We start from the raw sequence: 11,270 nt of genomic DNA on the forward strand, positions 1-11,270 counted from the left end.
TGATGAGTCTGAAGTACCTCCTCGATACCAAGCACTATAGTGTCCTCGACCCCCATGTGCAGTCAAAAGCATGCCGACGCCTACTGTCTGTCGCTAGCACAAGTTGTCCCCACACCAGCGAATGGCAACAGCGACGACGATGCATTTCTTGGCGTCCACGGCGAGTTCTGCGTGTCCCAGCAGCAGCAAAAAAATGTGGAACTTCAGCCACTGATCAAATTCCTAGAAGACCGCACCAACGCCAAATCAAAGCTGTTTACAAGAGGGTATTTATTATTTGGTGCCTGTGGTGGTGCTCTATTTAGAGCAAACGTTTGGCTGTGTGGCAAGCGCTAACACTGCGAAACAGAGTTTTGCATGCTCTCTATGACAAGCTGACTTTGAGAAACTTCGGCTACACTTTTGCGCTGGCCATTATTAACAAGGATAATACGGTCCCAAGCTTTCTGCAGCCGTGGGAGATGCACGCGCATGTCTTGAGTGCCCACGGCGCAAAGCGCGACACCTCTGTCTAACGGATCTGAGCACCCATCCGAATCCCCGAGAAGCAGTTTGAACACATTGGAAGGGATCTTTAGGAATTATTGCTAATATAATTCGCTAGAGACAATTGCAATATAGTCGCCACCAAATATTCAACCAAAATTGCAGAAACAGAACCTTTCCATTGAATAACAGCAACCGAGATTGCTAAGTTTTAATTAGGAACACAGTTCTTCATCACCATGCCCTCACTATTGTCATTACTGACCAAGGGAAAGCGTTCACTGACAACCTTGTCAGCAAGGTCAAGCGACTCAGCTTTACGAGCCATCAGAAGTCGACTGTTTATCACCCTAAGACGAATGATCTGACTGCCCGTGAACGGGGCAGGATGGACATGCTGAGTATGTGCACCGATGTGTATGACAAAACATGAGACACCGTTGCACAACTTTCATTTGCATATCATCAAAATAGATATTACGCTTTCTTGAATGGAACCAGCGTAGAAAGCACGGAGACGGAGTGAAGAAATACACAAAACAGCCACTCCGTCAACGTGCCTTCTACGATGGTTCCGTTAAAGATGTCGTTCCATTTCGCCCAACTTGCCACACTCCTGTAGTTATTACGCATCTGACACGGTTTATTTCTTTTCCACCCTGTTAGAAGTAATGCTGCCCTATAACAACCGCAGCGACATTTCCATCCACCACTTTATTGAGGGAGTAGAAGGAACATGGCAACTGGCCTGTTCGCGAACAAGGCGGCAGCACCAGTATAAGAACCTATTACAGCCATCGTCGTAGGCACGCCGTCTTTAGGCCTGGTGGCAGGGTCTGAATCTGGTCGACACCGGTGAAAAACCTATTATTGAGTAATAAAGACCACACCGAATGTTGCGCTTGGATAGCTACGAAACCTACGAGGTTTTTCGGGGTGAAACGGCCTCCCCCCGCTTTCTCTACCCTTGCCCGGACCTTCTCCTTGTCGCACGTATGCAACCCCATTTCGCGCGTGACAAACGAAGTGACCCATTTTCTACCCTGTTGCCCTTGTGTACATCGGGACGATGCACCTTCTGGGGAGGGCGCGCACGTCACAATGATAGCGGGACAATTGCCTTCGTGTGGCATGTACCGCCTTTTCTTAAGGTTACCTACGCAACATGTGCGATGAACAGGTCGATAGCGTGAAGACGACGTTGGAACAGCTCGAGCTCCTCCGCTCGCTCGTCTTGATCATTACGACGTCTTCAGAAGCCGTGGTCTAAAAGTCTGCTCTACAAGATCACTCCAATCAGGCGCTTCGAGTAGTAAAAAGGTTCCGCTCACCTGTCGACGGCGTACTGTTTACTCCGACGTTCATCTGAGAGGAGAGTAACACTATAATCGAAATATCTTCTAGTGTTTTCAGAACTTTGTAACCATTTTTAGTTTTCTGATTAGCAAACGCCTATACTGCTTGTTGTGCCAAGTTGCACGTAAGTTATTGATTCACGGAGGCCTCCGCGATAAATAGTCGTATCCAGTGCCTACTATCCAGTTTGACTACATCAAAGCCGCCGAAGGATGTCTGAGCGTAAGACGTTGTCATCTTAACGTTACATGTGTATCGAGGCTTCATATCATGTCTGGTGCACGCTGACTGTCGGTCAATGCGAGTCACCGTCCTTTCGTTTACTACAGACTGGGTCGCGTAAGATGTGCGTGGCTGCGTGCAGCTGCTGTCATGTTCATGGGCAATGTTTGGTTGCATGGGAGCGTCGCGCCTTTTTAGCCTCCTGCATCTTTGTCGTCGGTGAGGCTTTCATTGATGGACGGTTCATCTGTTTTCGCCGCAGTGCATCTTCAGATCCGTAAGTTAGGATGTGCGTTCATTTTCCCCTACATTGGCTGAGCGAAATTCAATATGCGCATTCGAGTTGTTATGGTGTCTGGGCAATTCGTCCACGAAGGGTGGAAGCTCGATGGTCTTTGACGATGTTGACAGGTTTTTCTTGATTGTGTTCGGGTCGTGCCCGGTGCAATGGTCGGGGGCGCCCTCGGTATTCTTGTGTGGGCAGAGATGATAGCTGTGGTCAGCCTCTCCGCAGTAGTAACACTGCGGATGATGATACGGTGTTCGCCACACGTTGGTATCTTTTGAGGTGGGGTATAGTACTGCAGGTTGTCTGGCAGGCGACATGGGATGGCGGTACGCAGCATCAAGGCAATAGTGTGCAGGTTGGCGATGGCCACAGACAGCAGACACGAAGGCTACGGCATCGGCTGGTGGTTTGCTTCGGGCATCACAGAAGTCCCCCGTTCTTGAGATGCGGGGTGCGGCGGTGTTAGGACAACTTTCCGTCGCTCCTCCGCTACTACAGGGTGGATGGGCTCCCGTGGGACTTTTGTCGGGCTTCGCATCTCTTCTACGCCTTTTTCATTAGACGTGCCAGCAAGGTATTAGTCCTAATGCTTGCAGCGCCTTTTCGGGTAGATTTTCGATTGTGTTCGCCTTACCACACAAATTCTGCGACGGTGTATTGCGGACTGAGGACAACCGAAGCAAATTATTCTTCCGTGTCAGCTCACAATAAAAATTCTAACTTATTTTCGTCCGCCTAGTCAGGGTCAGCTTACCTGAACAGGAGCTTCCTCTTTCTGATTGACACATTTTCTTTGGGGTGTAGAATGCGCGTCAGCAAGAAGAACTGGGCACGCTCCTTCGCACGACCACGGTGAGGTTCGATAAAGATTCCGTCCCAAATTTGTTCCAGGTCTCGAAAGAGCCATTATAGTTTTAGCGTGGCCTCCGCGATCGGCTACCGGCGGCGGGCCGTTGCTCCGGCCGTTCCAATCGCCCGGAGAGAGCGTAATTCCGAAGAAGCCGTTTCGCCGTTTTCCTCCGCACCGCGGCGCGCGTAGCCTAAGGTCGTTTTCCCTGGCGCGGGTGGGTGCAGAGGACGAAAACTCGGCCTTCGAAGCCTGTGTGCGACGTTTAATGAAACGTTACAGCACACCATTGCAGGTGAAAGGTAGAAGTAGTTGTGCCATTAGGGTAGTTACCGGTGCTTTGAAGTTTTGACGTATACTAGGCCCGGGGTGATGCATAAGTGAATTCATTGCACAGGAGTATTCTTTTTTGTAGTCACGCATGGTTCCAAAACACAACACATTTTTCGGTTTTATTTCTTAAAATCTCGTACATGTTGTTTGGAACGCACCGAACGCATATTCCGTGTGTTCCAAGCAAAAACCAAATTATGGAAATTCAACCTACCGAAATCTAACCATTAGTAAACACGAAAATACCCCCTACGTCGATTCTTTTTTCTCCTTTAAACGTGCGGTCTTCGACAGATAAAGTAGATGACATGCCAACACTACTTGAAACGTTTGGCGTAACTTTTACCGCGATACTATTAACAGAGACGTCGTATACTTCAGCATCTGAAGGGTATACTGTCCAAATGGCTGTCGGTATTTTTTCCACAATAGGCAGGGTAAACGTGCTGGTGCCGTTTATTGGCTAGCATGCTTGCATATACAAACGTACAGACTTCCAGTCTACCATAAATGGACGTGGTCTAAGTAATGTAATAACAATTTTTACCCGAGTTACGACTGGTATAGTTCTCCACTTGATATGTTTATTCACTAATATCCCGAACAACTTACTTACAGCCGATGTTGTGCATACAGATATTAGTGATCAGCTTAAGTGCTTACCAAAAAAAATAATGGCCCTAATATGTCATGAAAACAAATTAGCAAATCTAGAAATTCAGAAAGAGTCTTTCGAAAAAATACATATGTAGAGTCGATAGCGATATGAAAGGCATCGCGGAATATCATGACTTTTTCACTCACGGCAAATAATTTGGTAGCGTGATTGCAGGAGGTACTTGAAACCCCTAAGCATAATAAATGAAACGCAAAAATATGATTGATTCGTACCCGTGGAAGCCTAACAGATTATTTGACTATCGTAGTCACCTGCCTATAAACAATACTCGAGAGCTTATCGGTATTACGCTGTTTTCGCGCACGCACGCACACACACACACACACACACACACACACACACACACACACACACACACACACACACACACACACACACACACACAACGGATACCCAGAGCGTTTGAAACAACTTAAAAGGCAAAAAAAGCATATTTTCGCGCAGCGATATCGCGCGAAAATGATGTTACAGCGAAAAAAGAATTCAGCACGCTGGCATTCACTCTGCCCGAGATGACAGAACACTTCTCGGCATTCGCTTTTCAAGCAAACGACCACTAAAGCTGCGTGCAAAGGCAATCGTTGGTGTTAAACAACATAAGTTAAACACCTTTGTACTTGTAGGATCGAGTCAAAACACATAGACCATATATTCAAGTTTTCTATCCCGAAGACGCGACAACGAAGGCTGATTTACAACTCAAAGCGCAGGCAGCGTCGGCCAGACGAGCCTCGCTTCAACCTTAGGCTAACGGCCCCGCCTCGCGGCGTGTGTCGGAGATAGCAAAATTACACCGCTCCCCTTGCTTCCGCACCGAATGGGACGGCCGGAGCAACGGCGCGCCGCCGGCAGCAAATGGCGGAGGCCACGGTTTTAGATTCAAATTTTTGGAGAATCTTGCGGTTATAGAAACACTTGCTTCAGAATGTTCGTGTCGTCCTAGCAGTTAAACACCCTGACCCGTTCCACTTGCAAAAAATGGGTATAGATACTAACAAAACTGTTTATTTGTCGACGTTTCAGTCGGATGCCGACCTTTCTCAAGACAACATTCCGAATTTATCTGCACGTATTTCTAACTCCTCGTCCAAAGATACCGAAAGAAAGAGAGGGGATTGAATCAATTAGGTCATCCTCCATACCTGCCAAATAAACAATACATCGTCCAAAAAGCCTGTGTAAAACAATTTCCTAATTTGACGTGTTCATTGAAATTTCGTTGCGAGATCGTCCATGACTACATTAGTGTAGTTGGCTGCCATTTTAGTGCCCATTGCAGGGCCGTTGATTTATAGGTAATGTTGGTTGTGGAATTCCAAGCTATTTAACTACAGCTCTAGCTTGGTTAAAGTTTCAATAACTGATGGGCATGGAGAATTGTCATCGCAATGTATGCTATAGGGATATTCCAAGCTATTTAACTACAGCACTAGCTTGGTTAAAGTTTCAAGAACTGATGGGCTTGGAGAATTGTCATCCCGATGTATGCTACAGGGCTTAACTATGGCGTCAATCCCAAATTGGTGATGTATATTTGTGCAAAGAGATATTACACGTAGAGTTCCCAAACCGGCACCATCAGTGATTTTTGTGTTGCCGATTTCCCGTAGGAACTGTTTAGTATCACGAAGGTACGCCGAATGGGTAGCAGGCGTTTTCGTAATTAGGGAGTCTATGTAGCTTGATATCGGTTTGGTGAGAGTGCCTCTTTGTGAATTTATCGGTGTATTCATCGGTGTATTTTATCGGTGTATTTTCATTCTCATTATTTTATTTGCCTCCTTTTTCTAGAAAGGTTCTAGTTGACTGGCCTCTAGCGCAGAAGTGGCTCTGCTCGTCACATTTACCTGAATTCACATCCTGAACGCGCAAATTTTACAAATTTTAGTCGGCATGTAAAACCTTCCTGGCGTTGCGTGGGCTGCAGTAAGTGCTTTAGAGAGGCGTGGCTGTATTTCCCCCGTTTTGACAAGATTACTTAGTGTGGTTGTTATTACTTCGTGATGTGAAACACTTGGACCTGCGTCAAGGTTCTGGTAGAAAAATTTGTTATTTAACTTACGCTGGCCTTCTTTATGGAGTCTGGCATACTAAGTATTACAATCCCTCCTCCTTTATGGGGTGGTTTTATGACAATGTCTGTTCGATCAACTTTTGCCTTAAGTGATTCGCGCTCTTCTTAAGAAAGGCTCTGGTCCCCTGGTTTGCGAGCTCTATAAGCCGCAGGAAGCCTATTTGAACGGCCTGAATGTGCGAGTCCAAGTGCTTTTCCCACTCCGCTTTTGGTTTCCGCTGTCGCCCTACATTGAGGGAGGTTTGGGCAGCGCACTGTTTCGCCGCCTTATGGCAAAAACATTCTCTCGGCGCAAATACCGTGAAAAATTATCCACATCTTTTAGCAAGCTAAACTCATTGTACCGGCCGCTACTTGGGCAAACTGTCATGCCACGAGAAATTACGACCCCTCATGAATACTAAGCTGTACCCCAGAAAAGTTAATTACGTTTCCATCTATAATCTTTTCAGTCTTGGATGTGCCTTTAGACTGGCAGTGCCAAATTGAGGGTGTATTTTAGGTTGATTCCCAGTGTCCGCATTATATAGAGCTGAATTGATTTGAGAAAACTTGCGATAGTATGGAACTTTATCCCTTGACAATTTTTTGTATTTTCATTCTCATTATTTTATTTGCCTCCTTTTTCTAGAAAGGTTCTAGTTGACTGGCCTCTAGCGCAGAAGTGGCTCTGCTCGTCACATTTACCTGAATTCACATCCTGAACGCGCAAATATTCCGACCTCCTCACCCACAGATTAGACGGGTAAGCTAAGTAAAGAAGTGATAAGCGAGTGAGCCATGACCTACATGTGCGTACGTTCAAAATATATCTAAAGGCTGGGATCACCTACCCGGGCCTTCTAATATTACCGCCATCGATGCATACGTTTAATAAACCAGAAACGCCAGGTTAGAACGATATTGTTAAATTCGTATCACTACAGCTCACTAAATACATAGTGGATTATTTTCATAATGCACTCGTGTCCCTGAGGGGAGGGGAGTTTCGTGCTAGGAATGTTATTTTCGGGGATCGTATGTTTTGCTGGTGGGTGTGGCAGGGCTTTTCTCATTTTCTGGACTGGATTACAGCATCTCGCAGCCTTTTGCGCTTGGCTGGGGGTCAGAGGATTGGGGGCTGGTTGAGTTCCGTGGGTTCAGGTCTGATATCCCGGGCTTGGTCTTGATCGCCTGCACGCTTTCCAACGGGGTGTGTTAGTGGCTGAGAACCCTGGGTCCGGGCCTTTGGGATGCTCAGGTGCTGTGCTTGAACCGGCGATTGGTTTGGACGGTTGCGGTGATTTACAATGCGTTTGGGCTTTTTAAGTGCGAATGCACTTCTTAAGCGAGCCTGAAGCGTCCGCCGCCGTCCCCATAGCAACAGCTGCGGGTGCGCGTGCTCCTCGTGTTCCTTGGCAACGGGGGGAGATGGGAGCGCGCTGCCTGGCCGCTGACATGGCACATACCCACGTGGGGGATTGGCCAGGAATCTCCTCGTCTTCCTTGGCAATGGGGGGAGATGGGTGCGCGCTGCCTGGCCGCTGACATGGCACATACCCACGTGGGGGATTTGCCAGGAATAGTGCGTGAGAACGGCTAATGCACCCGCTTAAAGGAGTACTGACACAAAATTTCAAAGCTGAGATCCGCTCTAGCAATCAAGTACAACGACAACACAAATAGGTGTCTGTGAATAAATGCATCTTTCTTTCTTTGTAGTTGTGTGTGTGTGTGTGTGTGATCTCTCTTTCGCGAACATTACCGAACCGCGCAAATTCAACTCGTGCATTCGCACTTTCACATTCTTCCCCTCGGGGAAATGCGGGGAATTTTTTTGGGTCTAGCTCAAGAAGAAACGCCGCGAGGTGTTTCCCTGGACGTCTGAGGTGTTTCTGCGTGGATTCCGCAGAACTTGAGCCGCTGTTTCGGGTGGTCACAGTCTTCCGCGCACTCTGAGACGTAAGCGTTCGGTGGGTGCTCGAACGAGGGAGCGGGCTCCGCGTCGGCTTTGTACTGTTAGCGGATGGAATATTCGAGGTGAGCGCTGGCCGAAGGACGGCGTCACTGGCTGCAGCTGGCTAGTTGCACTGGGGCATGTGCGGTATGTCCTACCACACATTTGTTGGCTGATCGTGCAGGTGACGTACGGGCTCGCCGGTGGCAGTTGGCTAGTGGCTCGGGGAAGCGTGTGGTCTCTTCGATACTCAATATGAGGTTTGCGGGTTCGCAGCAGTGGGTTGTACCAGTTCCAGGAGAGCAATGGTACTCCCGTGAAGTTTGGGTGCAACCCATTGGCCGTCCACACCATTCGCGAGGTGAAGTGCTGCGTAGGTTGATCGAGGTAGAATACGCTGGGTATCTGGTTTCAGAGGCCCACGAGCCGGCTGTTGAATGCGTGAGCCACCTGATTGATGATCGCTACTTTTCTCATGCTGGGCTGGCATAGTTGCACGTTAGGGCACTTGGGCAGCACCAAAGACAAAAAATTGGTACTAATGTCCGGTCTTTCGGCCTTGAATTGGTGAATAAAAGTGCGGTACCTTTCTATTTCGATATCAGCGCTCGTCCTCACGGTATTCCACAAGCATCATTACCTCAAAATAAACCGCACAGCAATGGGCACTCGAATGGCATCCAACAATGCTTGGTCAAATGTCCGGTCTTTTTGCTTTGATGTGGTGAATAAGAGTGTGGTACCTTCCTATTGGGATATCAGTGCTCGTCCTCGCGATATTCCACAACCAATATTATGCACAAATAAGCGGCACTGCAATGCGCACTCGAATGGCATCCAACTAGACTTTATGGCAATGTCCGGTCTTTCGGACTCTATGTGGTCAGTAAGAGTGCGGTGCCTTTTTATTGCGACATCAGCACTCGTCCTCTTAATATTCCACATCAAATATTACCTACAAATAAACGGCGCTGCAATGGGAACTCGAATGAAATCGATCTACGCTAATATATTCATGAACGCTCTCGAAATTTATTTTTCTATCGACCCGTGAAATTAGGCCATTTTGTACAAAGGCTTTTCAGACGGTGTATTACTTATTTGAGCAGATACGGAGGAGAACTTAATCGACTTCATCGAGTCTTGCAACGAAGCCCATCGAAGCGTCGCATTCGGTTATATTTATTCAACCACGGAAATAAATTTTCTTGACTTGGAAATAAATGTCGCCAAAGGGGCATTGATCACTACCGTGCACAAAAAGCCTAGTAATAGGCAGCAATGCCTGCACTGTGACAGTTTTCATCCGCGCCACCGCCAAACGAGTATACCATTCCCGCATCCCCGTGAATTAGGGAGATTTGTTTCCGCACCGAGGACTTAGCAGCAAACTCAGAAAACGTGCGCAATCAACTCGCGAAGCAACAGTACTCCCCACTCATGGTGAACGCCGCTATTTAACCATGTTCTTTCATTTGGGGGTAATTTCCCAAACAAAAACAAAATTTGCAAAATGCACTTCAACATGCTACAACAGATTGAACGGCTTTCGAAAGTCTTCCCCGCCCCTTGTCGTGCAGTATATAGGCTCCGCAAAAATATTAGACCACCTTGTATACGCCGAAACTGACAGGACACCCAAAAAAGGGTGTCAAGCATGCGGAAAGGCACGGTACCACGTATGTAAACACATTCAGACAACGATGGTGGCAGAAAGCACCAACAGTCATTTCAAACATCTAATTCATGCGACACCCGACTGCGACTCTTCCAATGTGGTGTACCTTCTGGAGTGCGGTGTGTGGGGTATTCAATACGTAGGCCAAATGGACAGGGCATTACGCATACGCTTCATCAATCACCGTGCAAAGGTTCCTTCATGCCCGGATCTACCATTTTCTCGACATGTTAACTTCGAAAACCACGCATTCCATTCTATCAAAATTGCGTTTTCACAGAGTGTATTTTTAGTACAAGGGAGCGCGAAGAACGCGACGTATACATTATTCACAAGTTCAATACCATAAAGGCCGGAATTATTATTAGCCCGGGCATTATATCATCTATACATGCTCTTGAAAATCTGGCTCCGGAATTCTCAACTTTCTGAATTGTAAGCCTCTGTAGTGTTTAAACATGTTATTAAGCTATTCCTATTTAATTATGCACTTACTGGGGTTTTCGCTCAGGCGGTACATGCGGCAAACAAGATCGAGGCGCCCGCTGGTGTTCACTAAAACAAAACACCCGTGCGATTCTCGGGTGCGGCAAGGTAATTAACATAAAGCTAATTTGCTTTCCCCGGATTCATGGTCAGGGACCACCAATTCCGCAGTCCGGACCAGCGGCGGATGAATAGACCTAACAATGATGAATGCCGGCCTTCCGTCCAGCCGGTCAGCGGAATTGTGCATGTTTTCAGCCACACTGCAGAAATCGTAGTTATACTCCTAACGATCCTTCTTATTTACTTGTAGGGTTGCTTTCACACAAACATCGGTGCGGCTGCGACCGCTTCCTGTAAACTGTTCCCGTAATGTCAGCGACTACTGGAATTCGGTGCCCCCGCCGCGACCATGTGAACGCCTCTCTGTCACTGCTTTGCGCTATACTCCTGTGAGCATAGCGGCGCCTTTCTGAAGCGGGTGGTCACTGTCACTCTTTCTAGAAGCCGATGAACGATAGAACGAACTAGAAGACAACGTTGTGAAAGAGTTGTGCGTTCTTTTCTCGCCTTTGCATATGTTTAGGGTTTTTCTTCGTTTATGTTTTTTTGGAAACCTTAACCTCACCTCGCCCAGAGAGTCTGTTTGTTTTACTAGCTTATAAATGCGTGCACTGAAATGAGGAATGTTGCCCTGAGAAAGGTCGGCATCCACGTCGACAAATAAACAGTTTTGTTAGGAGCTATACCAACTTTTTGCTACTTTTTCCAGAAACCTAAGACAGCCCTTCTTGCAATCTATATGTATATATATATGTGTGTGTACATATATGTTCCATAAAAGGAAACATTTGAAATGCCATAAACATGGTTTTCATCATTTT

The sequence above is a fragment of the Haemaphysalis longicornis genome, unplaced genomic scaffold, assembly GCF_048455015.1.
Source record: "Haemaphysalis longicornis isolate Haplotype H1 unplaced genomic scaffold, Haemaphysalis longicornis Haplotype H1 scaffold_16, whole genome shotgun sequence".
NCBI lineage: Eukaryota > Metazoa > Arthropoda > Arachnida > Ixodida > Ixodidae > Haemaphysalis > Haemaphysalis longicornis.